General features: G+C 36.6%; 1 protein-coding gene across 3 annotated transcripts in view; it reads right to left on the bottom strand.

The window, feature by feature from the left end:
- HOMER1 (homer scaffold protein 1) overlaps positions 1-19,065 on the bottom strand; it is a 131,380-nt gene that overhangs the window by 88,810 nt on the left and 23,505 nt on the right. Inside the window, exon 1 of one of the 3 annotated variants that reach the window (XM_060009245.1) lies at positions 15,688-17,481. The exons of the other annotated variants lie outside the window; for them this stretch is intronic. The gene's annotated coding sequence lies outside the window, so the exon portion shown is untranslated. Of the gene's footprint in view, positions 1-15,687; positions 17,482-19,065 lie in introns of those variants that run through there. 3 annotated transcript variants of the gene reach the window in all.

Genomic DNA, 19,065 nt, shown 5'->3' with positions numbered 1-19,065 from the left:
GGAAATAATTTTACAGCTGATACCCAGGGAAGAGAATTCCTAGAAGTAACGAGGATGTTACTACATCTGTCAGGGCATACAAGCAGATGACTCACCCTTTTATGGAATATCTACTACATGGTAAAAACAGAGAGAGATGGTCTTTGCCCTTGAAAAGTTCAGTCTTGTGAGGGAAGACAGATTATGTTAAACAAATAATATGCCCTTCACCATGATAGAGTCTCTGAAAATAAGTGGGTAAAGGCTACTGTGGAGAAACTGATGCCTAAGGAGAGTCTGAAACCATGGCACAGTGGTTAGAGGGCATAGTACTTAGGCATGTGTAGCAAGAACCTCAGTGAGTATGCGTGCCTTTGAAGAATGAGGCTAGAGATAGAGAAGCCAGTTCATGAGGGTACCCACTGGAAACTACTGAGAGATGTAAATAGGAACAGCTTTGCATTTTAGAAAGATAAATTTAGTAGCCCTGAAAAGGGTGGGTTGAAGGGAAACAACATTGGACATAGGGACACTAGTCAGAACCTTACAAAGGACCCCAAGTATTAAAAAAATAAAAAGAATTGGAGGTTAGGGAGTGGAATAAAGACATGAGGAGGGGTTAAAGGTAAATTTAGAAAGTAGAATCAATAAGATAAGGTACCAGTTTGGATGTAGGGCAGTGGTTTATCAAACAGGGGTGAGTTGTCTCCCAGGGGACATTTTACAATGTCTGGAGACGTTTTTGGTGGTCACAACGGAGGGCGATTGCTACTGGCTTCTAGTAGGAAGAAGGGTGTTGCTGAACATCTACAATGCACAGGACAGCCTCCTACAACAAAAACTATCCAGCCAAAAATGTCAACAGTGTCAAGGTTAAGAAATCATGATGTAGGAGATGAAGGAGGAATCTGAGTCTCCTGGGCTTCTGGTCTGGGTGACTGAAAAGAAGACAGTGCCACTAGGCAGTGTGGTAAACAGAAAATAAAATCTGGAACAGGGGGGATGGTGAGGGAAAGGATGAGCTCAGTTTTGACCAAGTTCTGATGCCTATAGGGTTTGCATGTAAAACTGTCAGGAAGGGAACTTAAAATGTTAGTTTGGAGCTCAGTAGAGAAAACCAGGCTGGAGTGAAAAGTTTTGGGAATCATCAAGAGAGCTTATCTCGTCTGTTTAAGGTACATTTCAACATTAAAATGGAAAAATTTCATTTTAGAGAAAAGCTGTAGAAGCAGCAGTAGAGAAGCTATACCCGAAATCTTAAAGCACTTATCTCTTAAAGGATCTGAAAAGCATCTGACACTGATTATCCCAAGTGTTCAAGTGCTAATACGTTTTCAAATAAACTGGATGGCACTCATAAAGGTTAGACGCACTACTTCCTTTATAACAATTCACACAAAACTAACTGCGTCAAATACCAGCGTTTTCCAAAGTATGTTCTATGGAACAAAAGTCCTAGAATTGAGTGTTCCATACTTATATAAGTTCTGCAAACACCTACGTGTTCCACTCTGAAACATTTATAATGCACGTTAATATATTAAAGGTTCTGAGAAGTCCCGCAGTAAAGAAACCCATTTAACCCTGAATAACCCAGCATGCAGCAAAAAGATCTGATCCTAGAATTCTTTTTCACGTAACACAGTAACATCTCATAGGACTTACATTTATAGCCACAATATGAGAATCAAAAGATAAATTTTGAGGTAAACACATCTCACTGAAAGCCAATCTGTATATTCTACCATCTTTATTGACATTACTGTTACTAGAATATATATATATATATATGGCATAATACAAAACTGAGGCATTAGTCATGACTACAGTATTATTTCTTAAACAGATATAATGACACAAAGTAATTCTCCTAAGAAATTAAACATTAATCTAAAAATCAATTTTGAAAGCAAATAGATTTTTGCATGAAATGCTTTAAACTAGCTTAGAAAAACAAAACTAAACACAGAACACACAGAGAGAGACACACACACACTTCAATCCTAGAGAATCATCTACTTTGTAACTTCTTACATCAATAGTCAAGACAGAACTTCCCTGGTGGCGCAGTGGTTAAGAATCCGCCTGCCAACACAGGGAACGTGGGTTCGAGCCCTGCTCCAGGAAGATCCCACATGCCATGGAGCAACTAAGCCCATGCGCCACAACACCTGAGCCTGTGCTCTAGAGTCCGTGAGCCACAACTACTGAGCCCATGTGCCACAACTACTGAAGCCCGCCCGCCTAGAGCCTGTGTTCCTCAACAAGAGAAGCCACTGCAATGAGAAGCCTGTGCGCCACAATGAAGAGTAGCCCCCGCTCACTGCAACTAGAGAAAGCCCGCATGCAGCAACGAAGACCCAATGCAACCAAAAGAAAGAAAGAAAAATTAAAAAAAAAAAAAGTCAAGGCAATGAGTAGTTCAAATGACCTTACTGTTAGAAGAGGTTACTGAAGTGTTTTCCAGAAGGTTCGTAAAATAATTCTAGGAAGTTGGTATAAGAAGAACTCTGAAGGTCTTAACCGTGGGCTAAAACTCTGTAAAAGTATTGATACTACATACATAGCAAAGCGGATATGAAGAAAGTTATGGTTTCAAACAATTGCCAGACTTTCCACTTAATTTTCCAAAAGAAAGCAGCCTGGCAGAGGTTAAAGGTATAAGGTAAATGACATCTTCCACTAAGAGTTTGACATTGCTACAGACACTGCCGGTTGACCATCCACCAACTATTCCTTCTGGCTCAGATGTTGTTCTCTATCCTCCTCCACATGACTGTGAGCTTCACTAAGATCATCAATGCAATCCCATTCTCCTTGCCAGAAGTCCGTTTAGGAATGGACCTCTGAAGCAGTTCTGGCTAATGAGATAATCAGGGAAGGTTTGCTGGAAGCTCCTGGGTACACTCACAAAAAGATACACACATAAGGGCTTCCCTGGTGGGGCAGTGGTTGAGAGTCCGCCTGCCAATGCAGGGGACACGGGTTTGTAACCCAGTCTGGGAAGATCCCACATGCCGCGGAGCGGCTGGGCCCGTGAGCCATGGCCGCTGAGCCTGCGCGTCCGGAGCCTGTGCTCCGCAACGGGAGGGGCCACAACAGTAAGAGGCCCGTGTACCACAAAAAAAACAAAAACAAAAACAAAAAACACACACATAAGAAGGGACGTTCTCTTAAATAACGTTGTGTTTGCAGTGACACTCGGACCTGAAGAGTCATCTTAGGACCTTGAGGGCAGCTAACCTGAGAACAAAGCCAACATTGTGAACAAGAGCAGATGGAAAAACCAGGAATCTGTTTCCTTGATTATGTCATTGAATCGATGACTCAGCCTCTAGGCTTTTTATGTGATAAAACAAGTTTCCTAGTTGTTCCAAGCAGTTGTCATTTAAAAAATTACACAAATAATAATTGAGGAAAGAGGCTTACATATAATAAATTCTGCAATAACGTGCTCCCCAATAAAATGTGATTGGTGGTCTTCCAGTTCTCCTGGCTAGCTAGCACACACTGGTCATTCATTAACTTTGTAACACAGATCCACATACAATTAGATTTTTAGGGCCCCATTTAATACTGTAGAGGTAATCAATGGAAAAATTTATAAGGCTAACTGATTGAGACGGGTGGAAGAAACATGGAAATCATAAAAGTTCATTATCAATTGACTTTCTGCTATAAGGATTTAATATTCAAGTCTTTTAATCAAGAAACAGCAGTATAACAGCATATTAGAGACATGCAGACAACTACCAAGAGAAATAAAAATGGGAATTTGTAAAAGCAGTTGCTTTTACAAGTTGGGGGGACGGGGCTAGATGAAGGACAAGATGAGATAGGAAACTAGTACTTGTCTTTACAAACCTTTAAGTACTATTTAACTTTTAAAACTTGTTCTAGTACTAGAAGATTTTCTTAAGTGGCACAGTGTAGGAAGCTACACTTACATCACAGTTAATGCTGAGAAAAGAATGCTTTAGGGGCCACTTTTGAAGACTGTCAAAGAACCATAGAATAAGTGACAATTTTTAATAGCTTGGAACTCAACTAACTTAACAGGACATCATCTGAAAGCATTCTTATTATTCATAAAGAGGAATAAAGGGAAAGTAAGACAGGAGGAGAAATTCCAAATGTGTCCAACTATGGCTCTGGAAGTGCTGAAGGTATGTCCACTTCCTTCCTTCATTAGAAGTAAATACACAGGAAGTAAGACAAAAAACATTCTACCTTTAGCTTGGTTTTTGGAGTTTGAAGTGGGAAGAGAAGCGGGACAATAGGTGTTAAGGCCAAAATGACATGGGCAAGGATAAGACAAGGAGTGGATGGACACAAATGACCATTTAACCTCAAATGCAATGCCTGAAGAATTTAGTCTCAGTGCCATTACGAGCTGGCACAGCATGTCTTCAGACAAGCTGGAGCTCAAGCACTGGAATGTCCTCAAAAGAACTGTCCTGTACTAGTTAATAATATAAAGCGTAATTCCACTGGATTATCAGGTAATTGGTTTACTTCCGCTATCCCACCACCCACCTCTACTCTCCCAGCACAGGCCTGTAAGAAAAATCTTACTGACTGAAACAGCTGTTTTGACGCGGCTCAAAGATTATGACTGCATATTATCAGCTGTGTATTTCTATTACCATGTTATGTGTTTAACAGGTGATTACTTATCCATTTTGAATTTTCTTTAAAACAAACAAATAACACATGCTTCCTCTGAGGCAAGCAAAGCTTATCCGACTAATGGCTACCGCACACATAGTTGTACCACAAGAGCGCCATCTAGTGATGAACCAAAAACATAGCAGGTGTTTGTTTAAACTTCCAAGTTACTATACAGCAAAAACAAAATCGTAAAGGAGATTGCTATAACATAGGTATACAGAATTAAAATGTGACACCACCAACTACAAAACGTCTTTTCTGGAAGAATTCTTAAAAACTGTATGATCTGAATTCCTTGGTCTTTGAACTGGTTAATTACACATTCAAACGAAAGATTTTTTAAGAAAATCATTGTATCATAACAATTGTGCACCAGAAATATCTTCATGACATCAGGTATTTGACTTAATTAGCATATCTGAAGAAAATATAATCAATTAAATTAAAATTTTCAATCTGGAGTTTAATATTACTAAATTATAAAACTGTACTTCAAACAGTAACAACATTGTTTATACTCCTTATATACAGCCTTCATTTTAAGTTTTCTTTTTTTTTTTCTCAGTCTCAGTCCTTTCATTAAGGCACAGCACTAGTTATTAAAAGAGATTACAGTACTTATTTACTTTGGGCACCTTAATCAGTAGCTACATTTAAAAGATCAAAGGAATATGTTCAAATTCATTGAAAAGAGCAAGTAAACCCACTCAATGTATATATTTAAGCAACATCTTCAGTACTCAAAGGACCTGGCTTGCTAGGTCCTTTGAGTATTGACTTCCAAGTGACATCATCTCTGCCCCACTCCCCCTTTTAAAACTCTATTTATTTCAGATAAAATACTTGGTTTCTTAAAATATATGAGGAGGTATTCCTGGTAACTCAGTTACATTTAAAATTAGTACTGTACTTTCAATTTCACTAGACTTTAAACATTCTTCTTTCCCCAGTTGATTTCCACTAAATAAAGCTATATTCTGAGAACTCACAGTATACACTAGGGAAATCTAAGGAAAATAGCCTCTTGTTAATGAGAATTTAACTCTTGTTAATATATATGGCATATTCCTAAAAATCCAAAATAAGTAATTTTCTAGTAGACATCCAATTCCTAGAAACTTTTTAAGTGAATTAAATGTTAAAAGATTATTTAAGTTATAATACCAACAATACTTCAAGGAACAATAATACTCTTAGGTACTCTTTTCCTTTACACTTACTACAAACTAACCAAGTGAATATGCAATCCATTTTCTATCTGAACAAGCAAATACTCTAAAAAATAAACCTATGATTGAAGAGAAAGATCCAAAGGTATTTTGGCAAAATATTGAACAGAAAGATCCAAAGGTATTTTGGCAAAATATTAACATTTGCTACATTTGAATAGTGGTTGCATAGATGTTACATTATTCCCTGTATTACTCTGAATATTTTTAATTGCTCAAAACAAACAATAAAACCGCACACCATTTCTCTAGAATTCTTATTAACACTGAGAAATCTGACTAAATCAGCCACATTTTATTTTATGCATATGTAGATCTTTTTTTTTAAACTGCTGTGCAAAAGTTGGCACTATGATCAGAACTGCACTATCCAATACGGTGACTACTGAGCATCTGAAATGTGGCTAGGGAAATTGAGAAAGTGAATTAGTTTATTTGATACTCAAGTAACTCAGTTACTGAAATACTTCTAAGTATGTATGGAACAACTTGGATATGTGAATCTACTGCTTCAAGTGTAAATTTTATGAAATTTAAATTCAGATCAAGTATTTTTGATAAAAATTTTAGCATCCAAACTGAGAGGTGCTCTAAGTGCAAAATATACAGTGGATAGTATGAAAAAAGAATGTAATATCTGAATCTCTTTACATATGTTAAAAATATTATAGATATACAGTTGACCCTTGAACATGGATTTGAACTGTACAGGTCTACTTACACTCGGATTTTTTCCAATAAATATATTAGAAAATTTTTTGCAGATTACACAACAGTTTGAAAAAACTCACAGACACACCACATAGCCTACGAAAATTGAAAAAATAAGAAAAAGTTAGGTATGTCATGAATGCATAAAATATATGTAGATACTGGTCTATCCTCACATAGCTATAAGGTAAGTAATATTTAATATAAAATTAATAATGAGGGCTTCCCTGGTGGTGCAGTGGTTGAGAATCTGCCTGCTAATGCAGCGGACATGGGTTCGAGCCCTGGTCTGGGAGGATCCCACATGCCGTGGAGCAACTAGGCCCGTGAGCCACAACTACTGAGCCTGCGCGTCTGAAGCCTGTGCTCCGCAACAAGACAGTCCGCGATAGTGAGAGGCCCGCGCACCACGATGAAGAGTGGCCCCTGCTTGCCACACTAGAGAAAGCCCTCGCATAGAAACGACGACGCAACACAGCAAAAATAAATAAATTAATTAATAAACTCCTACCCCCAACATCTTCTAAAAAAAAAATTAATAATAAGTTAGTTTTCTTACTGTTTTTTAACTTTGCTTTCAAAGAATTACATTACCGTACAGTATGCCCCTCTCTCTGATAATTGGAGAAATTGTGTATCAGCCTATCATCACAGGTAAGCAGTTTAAAAAAAAAGTAACGGCGGTCTGGTGGTTAAAACTCCATGCTTCCAATGCAGGGGGTGCGGGTTCGATCCCTGGTGGGGGAATTAAGATCCCGCATGCCACTTGGCATGGCCAAAAAAAAAAAAAAAAAAAAAAGGTAACAATGTTTCTAATACTATATTATGAATATGACTGTAATACTGTATGCCATAAAAATTTTATAATCATTCATTCATTAGTGTATAGGCTAGGCTACTGTGAAGCAATTGTATTGATTATTAACACTAGGCTACCATAAAGCCATCACATTGCTGCCTCTTCGTTATCAATGCATGAATTGTTACACCTGTAAATAAAAATGAATTTCTTTTTCACATTATCTTATCACTTTTGATGTCTAGTGTTAACAATATATATAACATCTACACTGTTTTGTATCATATAAGACAATATCGATGTAGGTACTGACAGGTGATTCATCTTGTAAACAGATGATATATACTTAATGATATTGATAAATACAATACTGTAAATGTATTTTCACTTCCTTATGATTTTCTTAATGACGTTTCATTTTTGTCTAGCTTATTGTATTATAAGAATATACTATATAATACATATAGCATATAAAATATGTGTTAACCAACTATTAATGTTACTGGTAACAGTACTTGTCAATAATAGGATATCAGTAGTTAGGTTTTGGGGGCATCAGAAGTTATAAGCAGATTTTTGACTGAGTGGGAGGTTGGTCCCCCTAACCCCAGCACTGTTCAAGGGTCAACTGTATTGTCAACATATATTAAAATTTATCTTACCTTTTAGAAACTGTAAATTTAAAACTACATGTATTACTCATGCTGTATTTCAAGTGGAAAATACTGGACAATTTTTGTAGCCACTTCCTTACTGATAAACATATAGGTTGTTCCAATTTCTGCACTATTACAAACAATGACCCTGTATGTTCACTTGTGTACATGCAAGAGAGATACTAGAAGCTGAATTCCTGGTCACGGGGTATGCACCATAGCACATTTCCATATTGCTTCTCACAACACATGTACCAGTTTATACTTTAATAGTCTAATATTATTTCCTCCCAACACTTGGTAAGGTCCAAGTAATTTGTGCCAACTTGATGGGCATGAAATGGTATTTCACCATTGCTGAATTTGCACATCCCTGATTACTAGTGAGGGTAAGGAGGTCTTCATATATTTCTGGGCCATTTGAGCCCAGAAGATTTCTACCCTTATTCCTAAGCTTGTTTAAAACCCTATCTTAGCTGCAGAGAGTGAAAAGACCAGAATCCAAAGTCATCACTCAAACTATATGCATGGAAACATCTCATATATACAATTCTAACCACACGTTAGAATTTAGGTGAACTTAATTAAGGTGAACACCCACTAACACAGAGAAAGGCAGAGTTGCTTATTTTTCTAAATCTGATGACATTTAATGTTTAAAAATCAATATAGTATAGATATAGCATATATATTCTGCTATTTTTCAAAGGTAAATTACAGTTCTTTGGTATAAAATTTAGTTTTCATATTTTTGTACCAAATTGTTTCTGACATGCCTTAAAATTTTCTCCTTTGTGGAGGGGCGAGTAGAATGGAAAATGTGTATTAGTCAAATTTTTAACTTAGAGTCATCAAAAAATTTTTCTGTCTTAGCATCAAAAAATAATTTTAACAGATAAAACATATTTAATATTAAACTAAAGGTCAAAAGTAACAACACAATTCTCTTCTCAAATACATTAAACTCCCGGATGCTTTCCAAATAGTAAACGCCACCAGTCCATTCCCACTCTGTTTCTCTCTGCAATTTTCATTCCAACAGCCCTCAAGCTTGGAAGTGATTCTCACTTTCATCTGATCAAGTTTCCTCTAGTCACAGCTAATAATTAGATTTATCTCTTTTCTGAGTGGTCCTCAAGTAGTTTAGCTACAAGTCCGACCAATGAACAGCATCTGGTATTTTATGCATGGTCGCCACACATTCCCAGTATCTCAGGATTACCTAGCTTTCATACTGTTTTATTTTTCCATTGAAAAAGGCTGTACTAAATATAACTAAATGTGACCTATGTTTTCCATTTTTGTCGGCTTTTCAGGTAACAAAAATCATAGGCAAAACTATCAGATGCTGTGTCCCAATTTGGGGTTTTGCAAATACAATCAATCCCTGTAATTATGTGGTGTTTTGCTCAAATGCATTAGATCTATTACACAACAACTGTGTTAACAATTCAGTCATTATGGTATCACAAAAGCCCAAACAAACACATTTTCTGACTGTGAAGTTATTTAACATTTTTCACTGACCAAAAATTTGATTCAACAGTACAGTAAGCTAGATTTGGTTGTTTGTTTCCTCTTTATCTTTTCTGAAAATGAATTTAGTAGAGGTAAAGGGAGGCTGACTTCTGAGCTACCTGGAAGAGATAATCACTAAAGATAAAAGAGCACCTGACAAGATATAGTACTCCAGAGCTTATGAGAGTGTTTTTCAAACACTGGGTCACAACCCAGAGGGTTATAATTAATTTAATGGGCATTTTAAGAAATGAATGAGAATGTAAAACATCAGACTGTATCACACTTGGTAAGGGTATATGTATCATTTCATGAAACTTTTGGCTACATATTTATATATGCTTGTCACAAAGCAGGATGTCTTTTTTTTTTTTTTTCCTACTGTGGATCAAAAAGTTTAAAAACCTAGAGATAAAAAATGCTTTTACTTAATGTTTATGAAAACTCTGTGAAGCAGGTATACAACACCCATTTCATAGTACAAAAGCATAGGTCCTAAGTGACTTATCCAAAGTCACACAGCTAGAAAATGATATAATAAGCGTATTTTTTAAAAAATGCAAATGGACATGAAATTCAACCTCACTAGGAATCAAAGAACTGCAAATTAAAACCATGAGTTATCATTTTTTCACCTGTCAAAACAAATAAAAGGAAATCTTTTATTTTTTTAATGAAAAAATTCAATGTTTGAGTTTAAGGAAATCTGACACTTTCAGAAACACCTAGTGGGGGTATAAATTAGTAAAGGCTTTACAAAAACACTTTGACAATGCATATCAAAAGCTTTAAATTTCTGTGCATATCCTTTGACATAGCAATTCCATTCTAGGAACTTACCTTAAGGAAATTATATATATATATATGCAGATATTTAGCTATAGGGATGTATCACCACACTGTTTATGATAAGCAAATATTGTAAATTAAAACATCTAATGACATAAGATCAAATAAATCATGGTAGATCCACATAACGAAATCCTATGTAGCCATTAAAAAACAAAGTTCCAGAATATTCAGTGACATAAGGTGTCCAATATAGTAAGTGAAAAGAGTTTATGTAAAACTGTTTACACAGCACAATTCAATTTTTGTTTAAAAATTTATCTACAGTTGAATCCTGAACAACGTGAGGGTTAAGGGCACCAATACTCTGAGCAGTCAAAAACCCAAGTACAACTTTACAGTCAGCTCTCTATATCCTTGGATTCAACCAACCTTAGATCGTGCAGTATCGTGATATGTATCTAGCAAAAAAAATCCAAGCATAAGTGGACCCTCGCAGCGCAAACCCGTGTTGTTCAAGGGTCAACTGTATATTCAGAGAAAAAAATCCATGGCAGATATACTTATATTCTGCCCTTGCCCTGCCTTGCCTTTTCCCAACACAGAAACCAGAGTGATCCTTCTAAAAACTGAAGCTAGTATTTAAATACTCCAGGAAAAAGATAAAGAAGGGGCGAGAGGTTAGGATAAACCAAGTAAGGCAAAATGAGGTTGCTACTGAAGTGGGTGGGAAAATGGTGGTATAGGAGACTGTATTTTCTACTTTTTTGTATGTCTAAAAAATTTCATAATATAGAGTTTTAAAGTAATAAAACCTAAATCAGGTGGAACATTGCTCAAAACCCTCTAATGGCTTCCCATCTAACTCATAGTAAAAGCCAAAGTCCTTAAAATGGTCTAAAGACCTGCCATCAGTGTTTCTCAACCCTGGCTGCATTACAAACACCTGGCCCCAAGCCCTAGAATCACTGGTCTGGTGGGCAGCCCCGCTTCCAAGGTGATTCTCATGTGGAATCACCTCTCAGGAGGAAAAACCACTACAGGATAGGACCCCTGCTCCCTCTCCAACCTCTCTGTAGCTTACTGTTTTGTTTTGTTTTAATTTTTATTGGAGTATAGTTGATTTACAATGTTGTGTTAGTTTCAAGTGTAGAGCAAAGTAAATCAGTTATACCTATACATATATTCACTCTTTCTTTTTTTTAGATTCTTTTCCCATATAGGCCATTACAAAGTATTGAGTAGAGTTCCCTGTGCTATACAGCAGGTTCTTATTAGTTATCTGTTTTATACATAGTAGTATGTATATGTCAATTCCAATCTCCCAATTTATCCCTCCTCCCCCTTACCCGCTGGTAACCATGAGTTTGTTTTCTACATCTGTGACTCTACTTCTGTTTTGTACGTAAGTTCATTCATACCCCTTTTTTTAGATTCCACATATAAGTGATATCATATGATATTTGTCTTTCTCTGACTTACTTCACTCCGTATGACAATCTCTAGGTCCATTCATTTTGCTGCAAATGGCATTATTTTGTTCTTTTTTATGGCTGAGTAATATTCGAAAAGATACATGCACCCCAGTGTTCACTGCAGCACTCTTTACAATAGCCAGGACATGGAAGCAACCTAAGTGTCCATCAACAGAGGAATGGATAAAGAAGATGTGGCACATACATACAATGGAATATTACTCAGCCATAAAAAAGAACAAAATGCCATTTGCTTACTGTTTTTTGCCCAGCCACAATGGCCCTCCTTGTTTCTCAAACAATGCCAAGCACACCCTACCTCAGGGCCTTTGCCTGAAGCACTCTTTCCCCTCAGATCTGTCTAGAATCTTCCTTTGCCTCCTTCAGGTGTTTGCTCAAATGTTACTTTCGCAGTGAGGCCTTCCTGGTTGCCCTATATAAAAACTGTAGCCCCTTCCTCTCCTCTCCCAGGACTTCCTATCCCCCTTCTTTTACTGTTCCCCACTGCACTTATCACCATCTGACATACAACATATTTTCTTATTTATTATCCCTCTCCCCCAGCTAAAGTGTTATCTCCTTAAGGGCAAGGATTTTGCCATTTTTAATCAGGGCTGTGTTCCCAGCAACTCAAACACCTGGCACATATTAAGCACCCAGAAAATACTTAACAAATAAATGAATAAATGACTATATACCAAGACATTAGAGTTGTTGCTGGTGGGATTACAAATGACTTATTTTTTCTTATCTCAACTTTTCAATATGTGAACATGTACTATATTTATAAGAAAAAAATCTGAGCAAACAATATTAATGCAATGTATTTCCTTGCTTTAAAAAAACAGTTAGTGGAATGTTATCTCGGTGATTACACAAATAAATAGCTATGTAAACATCCAGTGAGCTTTAGATTTGTGCATTTTACTGAATATATGCCTTAAATTTTTGAAAAAGTGAAAGACAGTTAAAAATATTACAGCCTGAGTGATAATGGATTCATCTGGCAAACAGAGATTTGGAGACACTCTTGCCTGTGGAATACTTCCTACAAATCATCCACAAATCTCCACTGACGCAAGTTTTTTCATCAACTAGGTCTCCTCAGAATTCTCTTCATGGTGTGTAGCAATACCTAGAGTTATCCTATACAACAATAATCTAAAACTACTTGTGTGCCTTTAATTGTGAACCAGCAAGCTTGTCCTAAGAAATCCTGTAAAATATCAACTCTAAGAAAGCCAATCATCTAAACCTGGAGAAAGTTCCCTAACTGGTTCTCCAGCTAACAAAGCATAGAAGATGATGATGGATTAACTAAACATTAAGTACAAATATTAGCTGAACCAATTGATAAACAGAAAAGTATCAATTCTGCTAAAGCCTTTGTGTTTGGCAGACATTCCACACTACCTAAGTGGATAGTAACAGAACTCGGATTAAGGTTGCCTCATCCAACTATTCAGTGGCCATTTAGGAACCAGTTCTCTTCAGTTCTTCTGTAAAAGTCTAAAACCCGGATTCTGGACAAAGTGGTAAAATCTACTCTTGAATCTTTCCTACTCAAACATAGCCTCTCATCATGTGAAAAAGTGCTCTAGAGCCTCAATTGAATGCTCTTTTTGAGACATTTGAGAAAAAACAAGTTAGCCTTATTTCTCAAGAAGAGAGCAGTGGTCTTAACAGCAAGGGTACTACAAACAGCACAGGAGCACGGCATGTCATCCTACAACAATTTTACATCATGGTAATAAAAAAAATCATATCAAAAATAAATATGGCTAGAGAAAAATGCAAAGTTTACATGAATTTATAAGCTAGGCCATAACACTTTTAAAAAAAATCAACACCTTCCTATCCCCAGTATCCTAAATGCATTCATTCTTTTCTACTATTTTCTACTTTGGCAGAAATATCAAAAGTATTTGTTGAGTCATTTGTAGTGATGTGGATGCACCTAGAGTCTGTCATACAGAATGAAGTCAGAAAGAAAAAAACAAATACCGTATATTAACACATATATATGGCATCTAGAAAAATGGTACCGATAAACCTAGTGGTCGGGCAGGAATAGAGACACAGACGTAGAGAACAAACCTGTGGACATGGGAGGGGAAGGGGCGGGTGGGATGAACTGAGAGAGTAGCATTGACATATATACACTACCATGTGTAAAATAGGTAGCTAGTGAGAAGCAGCTGCATAGCACAGGGAGATCAGCTCGGTGCTTTGTGACGGCCTGGAGAGGTGGGGTGAGGAGGGTGGGAGGGAGATGCAAGAGGGAGGGGATATATATACACATATAGCTGATTCACTTTGTTGTACAGCAGAAACTAACACAACATTGTAAAGCAATTATAATCGAATAAAGATTAAAAAAAAGCCTGCTAACTATTATAAATTCTCCAAGACTAAACTTTCCCTCCCCCTATATTATTAATAGAGCCAGAAGGCAAATTTCTGCTTATCGCAATTTCTTAGAAGAAAGCCTTCACTGAATTAAGATTTAAAGTTCTCCCTTGAATCTCTTAACAGACTAACAACAAACTCCCTTTGGATCCCCATATTATTCAGTATTTCACATGACAGTGCTAGGAAAAAACTTGTCTGCTTGCTGTTATGCCGAAACAAGACTACAACTCAACACACTTCTCACTCATTTGTCAAGAAGCTCAGCCATGTTCTGTTTTCCACTAATACTGATCTTATCTCAGGTGTCTGCTGTATCTACTCATATTTCTTTTCAACACTGTATCTTTAACCATCCTGTTTTACCTTGTTCCTGATTTTACAAATTACTGGAAATTCTCTGTAGTAACTGAAAGATTACAGAACTAATATAATAAAAACTGAATAGCTTAAACACTAGTTATTGAATTTTAAAAAGTAATAGTGACAAAAAAGTTGACTTTTTAACCATTTGCAGTTGGAATGATAGAACATCTTAACCGTTTCCCTTTTATAAATCAATAAGCATACAACTTCCATCATTTGTGCCAAAGGAAGAGATCCGTAGACTGGATAATTCAAACTAAGAAATTCAAATATGCCACTTTTAAGCCTGAAAACAAAAGCCTAAACTTACAAAATGGATACGTGGTAAATTCTTTGGTTATAATTAACATTTTTGAGAGCTTACCATATGGCCACTGTTATAAGCACTACGTCTGTGTTATTTAATCCTCTCAACCTGTGTGAGGTAGTTGCTATTCACCCTCTTTTGCAGATGAGGAACCTGGGGCATAGAGAGGGTATGTAACTTGCTCAAGATGACACATGGTAGAGCCAGCACACAAACACGGCCTGGCTCCAAAGCCCACATCTTTATCCTATACTGACTCCTTGGATGGGAAAAGAATACTTTTGCCAGGTAAACCCGAGTTCACTGATGTAGCCAAATTCTTGCCTGACCTTTGAGCTGAAATTTTGTTGACAGAAGTGGGATAGTATAGCTAGACAACTCTGCTTACTATGCATGTTAAGCACTGTTAAGAGTACTTAAAGGGCTTCCCTGGTGCCGCAGTGGTTGAGAGTCCACTTGCCGATGCTGGGGACGTGGGTTCGTGCCCCGGTCTGGGAAGATCCCACATGCCACAGAGCGGCTGGCCCCGTGAGCCATGGCCGCTGAGCCTGCGCGTCCGGAGCCTGTACTCCGCAACGGGAGAGGCCACAACAGTGACAGGCCCGCGTACCGCAAAAAAGAAAAAAGAAAAAAAAAAAAAAAAGCGTACTTAAGTGTTTTCATGGGATATATGTATGTGCACTGGCGCCACTTACCTTTTGCTTATATTTTGAAAACAATTTGTATTATAACACTTTATTGGAATGATAGTGTAGTTTGGAAGAATCCAAAAACTTACTTTTAGTCATGCCAATTATCATAGTTCTTGAGCTTTCCTTCTGCAAAGGAAGATAACTCTCTGATCTGTATTTTGATACAATGATTTCACCTCTGTAACAAAATACAATAATAACAACAATAACAATAATAGTGTTAGCCTGTCTGAGGTGAAAACATTGGTCTTTGAGACTAAAGTTACTAATTCCAATGTATCTTATATCTGCTTCAGACATTAACTAGGTTTCATCACATGTGGCATTTCTGAAAAGGATTACATGACAGGAATAATACGCATATTTTGATGAAAGAGGAGCTATACACTTGTGAAGATACTTTCTACTTTCTCCTTGTTGTTTTTCCTGTCTTGATTTGGTTTCTTTCTGGCAGAAAACATCTTAAGAATTTAATTCTTCCAGCATTTTATTGAACACTTCTCCTCTGATAAAGAAGTTTTTCCAGGAAAGTGTTTCCCTTCAGTTTTAAAAATGTAATTCCCTAACTAGTTGTACTTTATACTTTCTGTAAAAGCTGTCTGAACCATTACAGGATTCCTACACACACATGCACGCACACACACACACAGTCAGAAAGGTTAGATTACATACAAACAAGTTTTATAAAGTGGGCTATATGAACTACTTTAGGAAATACTTTTAAAGTCTTTTTCTTATCAATCATCACAACTAAATATTTGTGACGTGGACATAGAAAAAAACATACTTCACTAGGTGAAATTGTAAATAATCAATGTAAAATGGGAGAGCAACAGAAGACTTCAGTAAATTGACAGATCTTTTAAATGTAGGGCTGCAAAAAAAAAATTATACCATGTGAAAAATAGGATTTATTGATATCCTCTTTAAATAACTGTGGAAGGTTGAATAATTGCCCCCAAAGATATCCAGCTCCTAATACCCAGAACTTGTGAATGTTACCTTGTTGGTAAACAGGATTTTGCAGCTGTGATTAAGACTCCTTAGATGGAGAGATTCTTCTGGATTATGTTGGTGGACCCGAAATGTAACCACAAGTGTCCTTATAAGAAGGTGGCAGAGGGAGATTTAACTAAAGAAGAAGCTTATGTGACAAAAGGAGAAGAGTCAGGGAGATTGGAAGATGTTACACTGATGGCTTTGAAATGGAAGAAGAGGCCATGAACGATGAATAGAAGGAATGCAGCTCCAGAAAGTGGAAAAGGCAAGGAGACCATTCTCCCCTAGAGCTTCCTGAGGGACTGCAGCCCTGCTGACACCTTGGTTTCACCCCGTGAAACTGATTTTGGACTTCTGACATCTAGAACCGTAAGAGAATAAATGTGTGTTATCTTAATACCAACTTTGTGGTAATTTGTTACAGCAGACATAGGAAACTAATACACTAACAGACGGTACAAATCTTCAGTTAAAACCTATTAACCCTCTGCCATTTACAGAATTAATTTATTCTAAACTATGTTAAAAATAAGTTTCTCATCATATATCTCAAATAATATGTTTACTTAATAGGAATAGAATAACTGAAAAAAATAGCATAAAATCTTAATAGAAGCAAATTTGAATATATTAAAGCAATTTTAGGCAAGTTGTTTGCCAACTGGGTATTTTCAACTGCAGGTAATTTGATGAAAATTAAAGCTCAAGAATAACTCTTGCCATGGGAAGAGTTACAATAATTGTTCAAGAATAACAAGAGTAGTTGAGTAGTGACTATTTTCCTCCCATTTCAAACCAACATGTGATTCAAAAGCAGCACTGTTGCAAAATGAAACAGCTAAAAGGAGAAAAGGCAGAGGAAGAAAGTAACATTTTGTTGAATTCCTATTACATGTAAATGCCTTATATAAATTCTCATTTCCATCTCAAAACAACTCTAAGATATAAAAGAAGTTAGATTAAAAACAAACAAACAAACAAACAAAAAAGGACTTGGAGGAGGGGATAGTTTAAATAATTGGCCAAAGGTCACAGCCAGTACTGGTATCTCTAGGATTCAAATCCAAGACCAACTGCAAAGCCCAGGACTTTTCACTACTCCCAAAGAAGAGAATGTTGTCTGGCAATGAAAACTAGACTTAAGTTTCTTTCTTCTTCATTTTTGAATTACTCACTGACTGATTCAAAATCTCATAAGTTATAAATCTTTGTTATTGTCATGCTAACAAATATGTTTTACTTCCTCATTCCCTCTGAGATGAGTGTTATAACTATACAAGTTACTATCTCCATATAAATATTAGAAAATATCCTGCTTCTTTCATTAGGCCCTTCTACAAGAATATTTAAAATACAAAAATATTCAGCACTCAATAAACTAAAATTCTAAATATCTAACACTCAGTCAACAGAAACAGACCCAGAAATGACACAGATGATAGGACTAGTAGACAAGGACATTAAGATAGTTATTATAATGATAGTCCACATGTTCAAGAAGGCAGAGGAAAGCATAAGCATTTTAGGGAGAGACTTGAAGATATATAAAAGCCCCAAATCAGTTTTCTGGAGATGAAAAACAAACTGGATGAAATTAACAGCAAATTAAACACTGCCAAAGGAAAGAAAACTAATTTGAAGATACAGAAATAGAAACTACTCAAAATAAAGCACAGAGAAAAAAAAACACAAAAATAGAGTATCAATGTAATTATTATAGAACAACTTCAAGTAGCCTAATATACATGCAATTGAAATCCTCAAAGATGGGAAGAATGGAAAAAAATATCTGAAGAAATTACGGTTGGAAAATTTACAAACTGGATAAGATCCCAAAGCCACAAACCCAAAAAGCTTGACAAACTTGAAGCACAAAGAAACATGAAAAAAACTACACCAAGGGACATCATAATTAAATTGCTTAAAACCAATGATAAAGAGAAAACCTTAAACACAATCTCAGGATTGTGGGGCACATTACATACAGAGGAACAAAGGAAAAATGATAGCAGACTTCTCACTGGAAACAACACAAGCCAGAAGACAGTGAAACAACATCTTAAAAGTATGAAAAGAAAAACTCATCAAGAATTCCCTACCCAGTAAAAACATATTTCAAAAATGAAAGTGAGGGCTTCCCTGGTGGCGCAGTGGTTGAGAGTCCACCTGCCGATGCAGGGGACACGCATTCATGCCCCAGTCCGGGAAGATCCCACATGCCGCAGAGCGGCATGGCTGCTGAGGCTGTGCGTGCGGAGCCTGTGCTCTGCAATGAGAGAGGCCACAACAGTGAGAGGCCCGCGTACCGCAAAAAAAAAAAAAAAAAAAAAGAAAGTGAATTTAGGGTGATGAAAATATCTTAGAACTAGACAGGCGATGTTTACATAACCTCTTCAATGTGCTAAATGCTATATGCTTTAAAATAGTTAATGGTTACTTTCATGTTACATGAATTTTACCTCAAA

Source organism: Delphinus delphis, chromosome 3 (assembly GCF_949987515.2).
Source record: "Delphinus delphis chromosome 3, mDelDel1.2, whole genome shotgun sequence".
Taxonomy (NCBI): Eukaryota; Metazoa; Chordata; class Mammalia; order Artiodactyla; family Delphinidae; genus Delphinus; species Delphinus delphis.
This window is presented reverse-complemented; position numbering and strand designations above follow the sequence as displayed.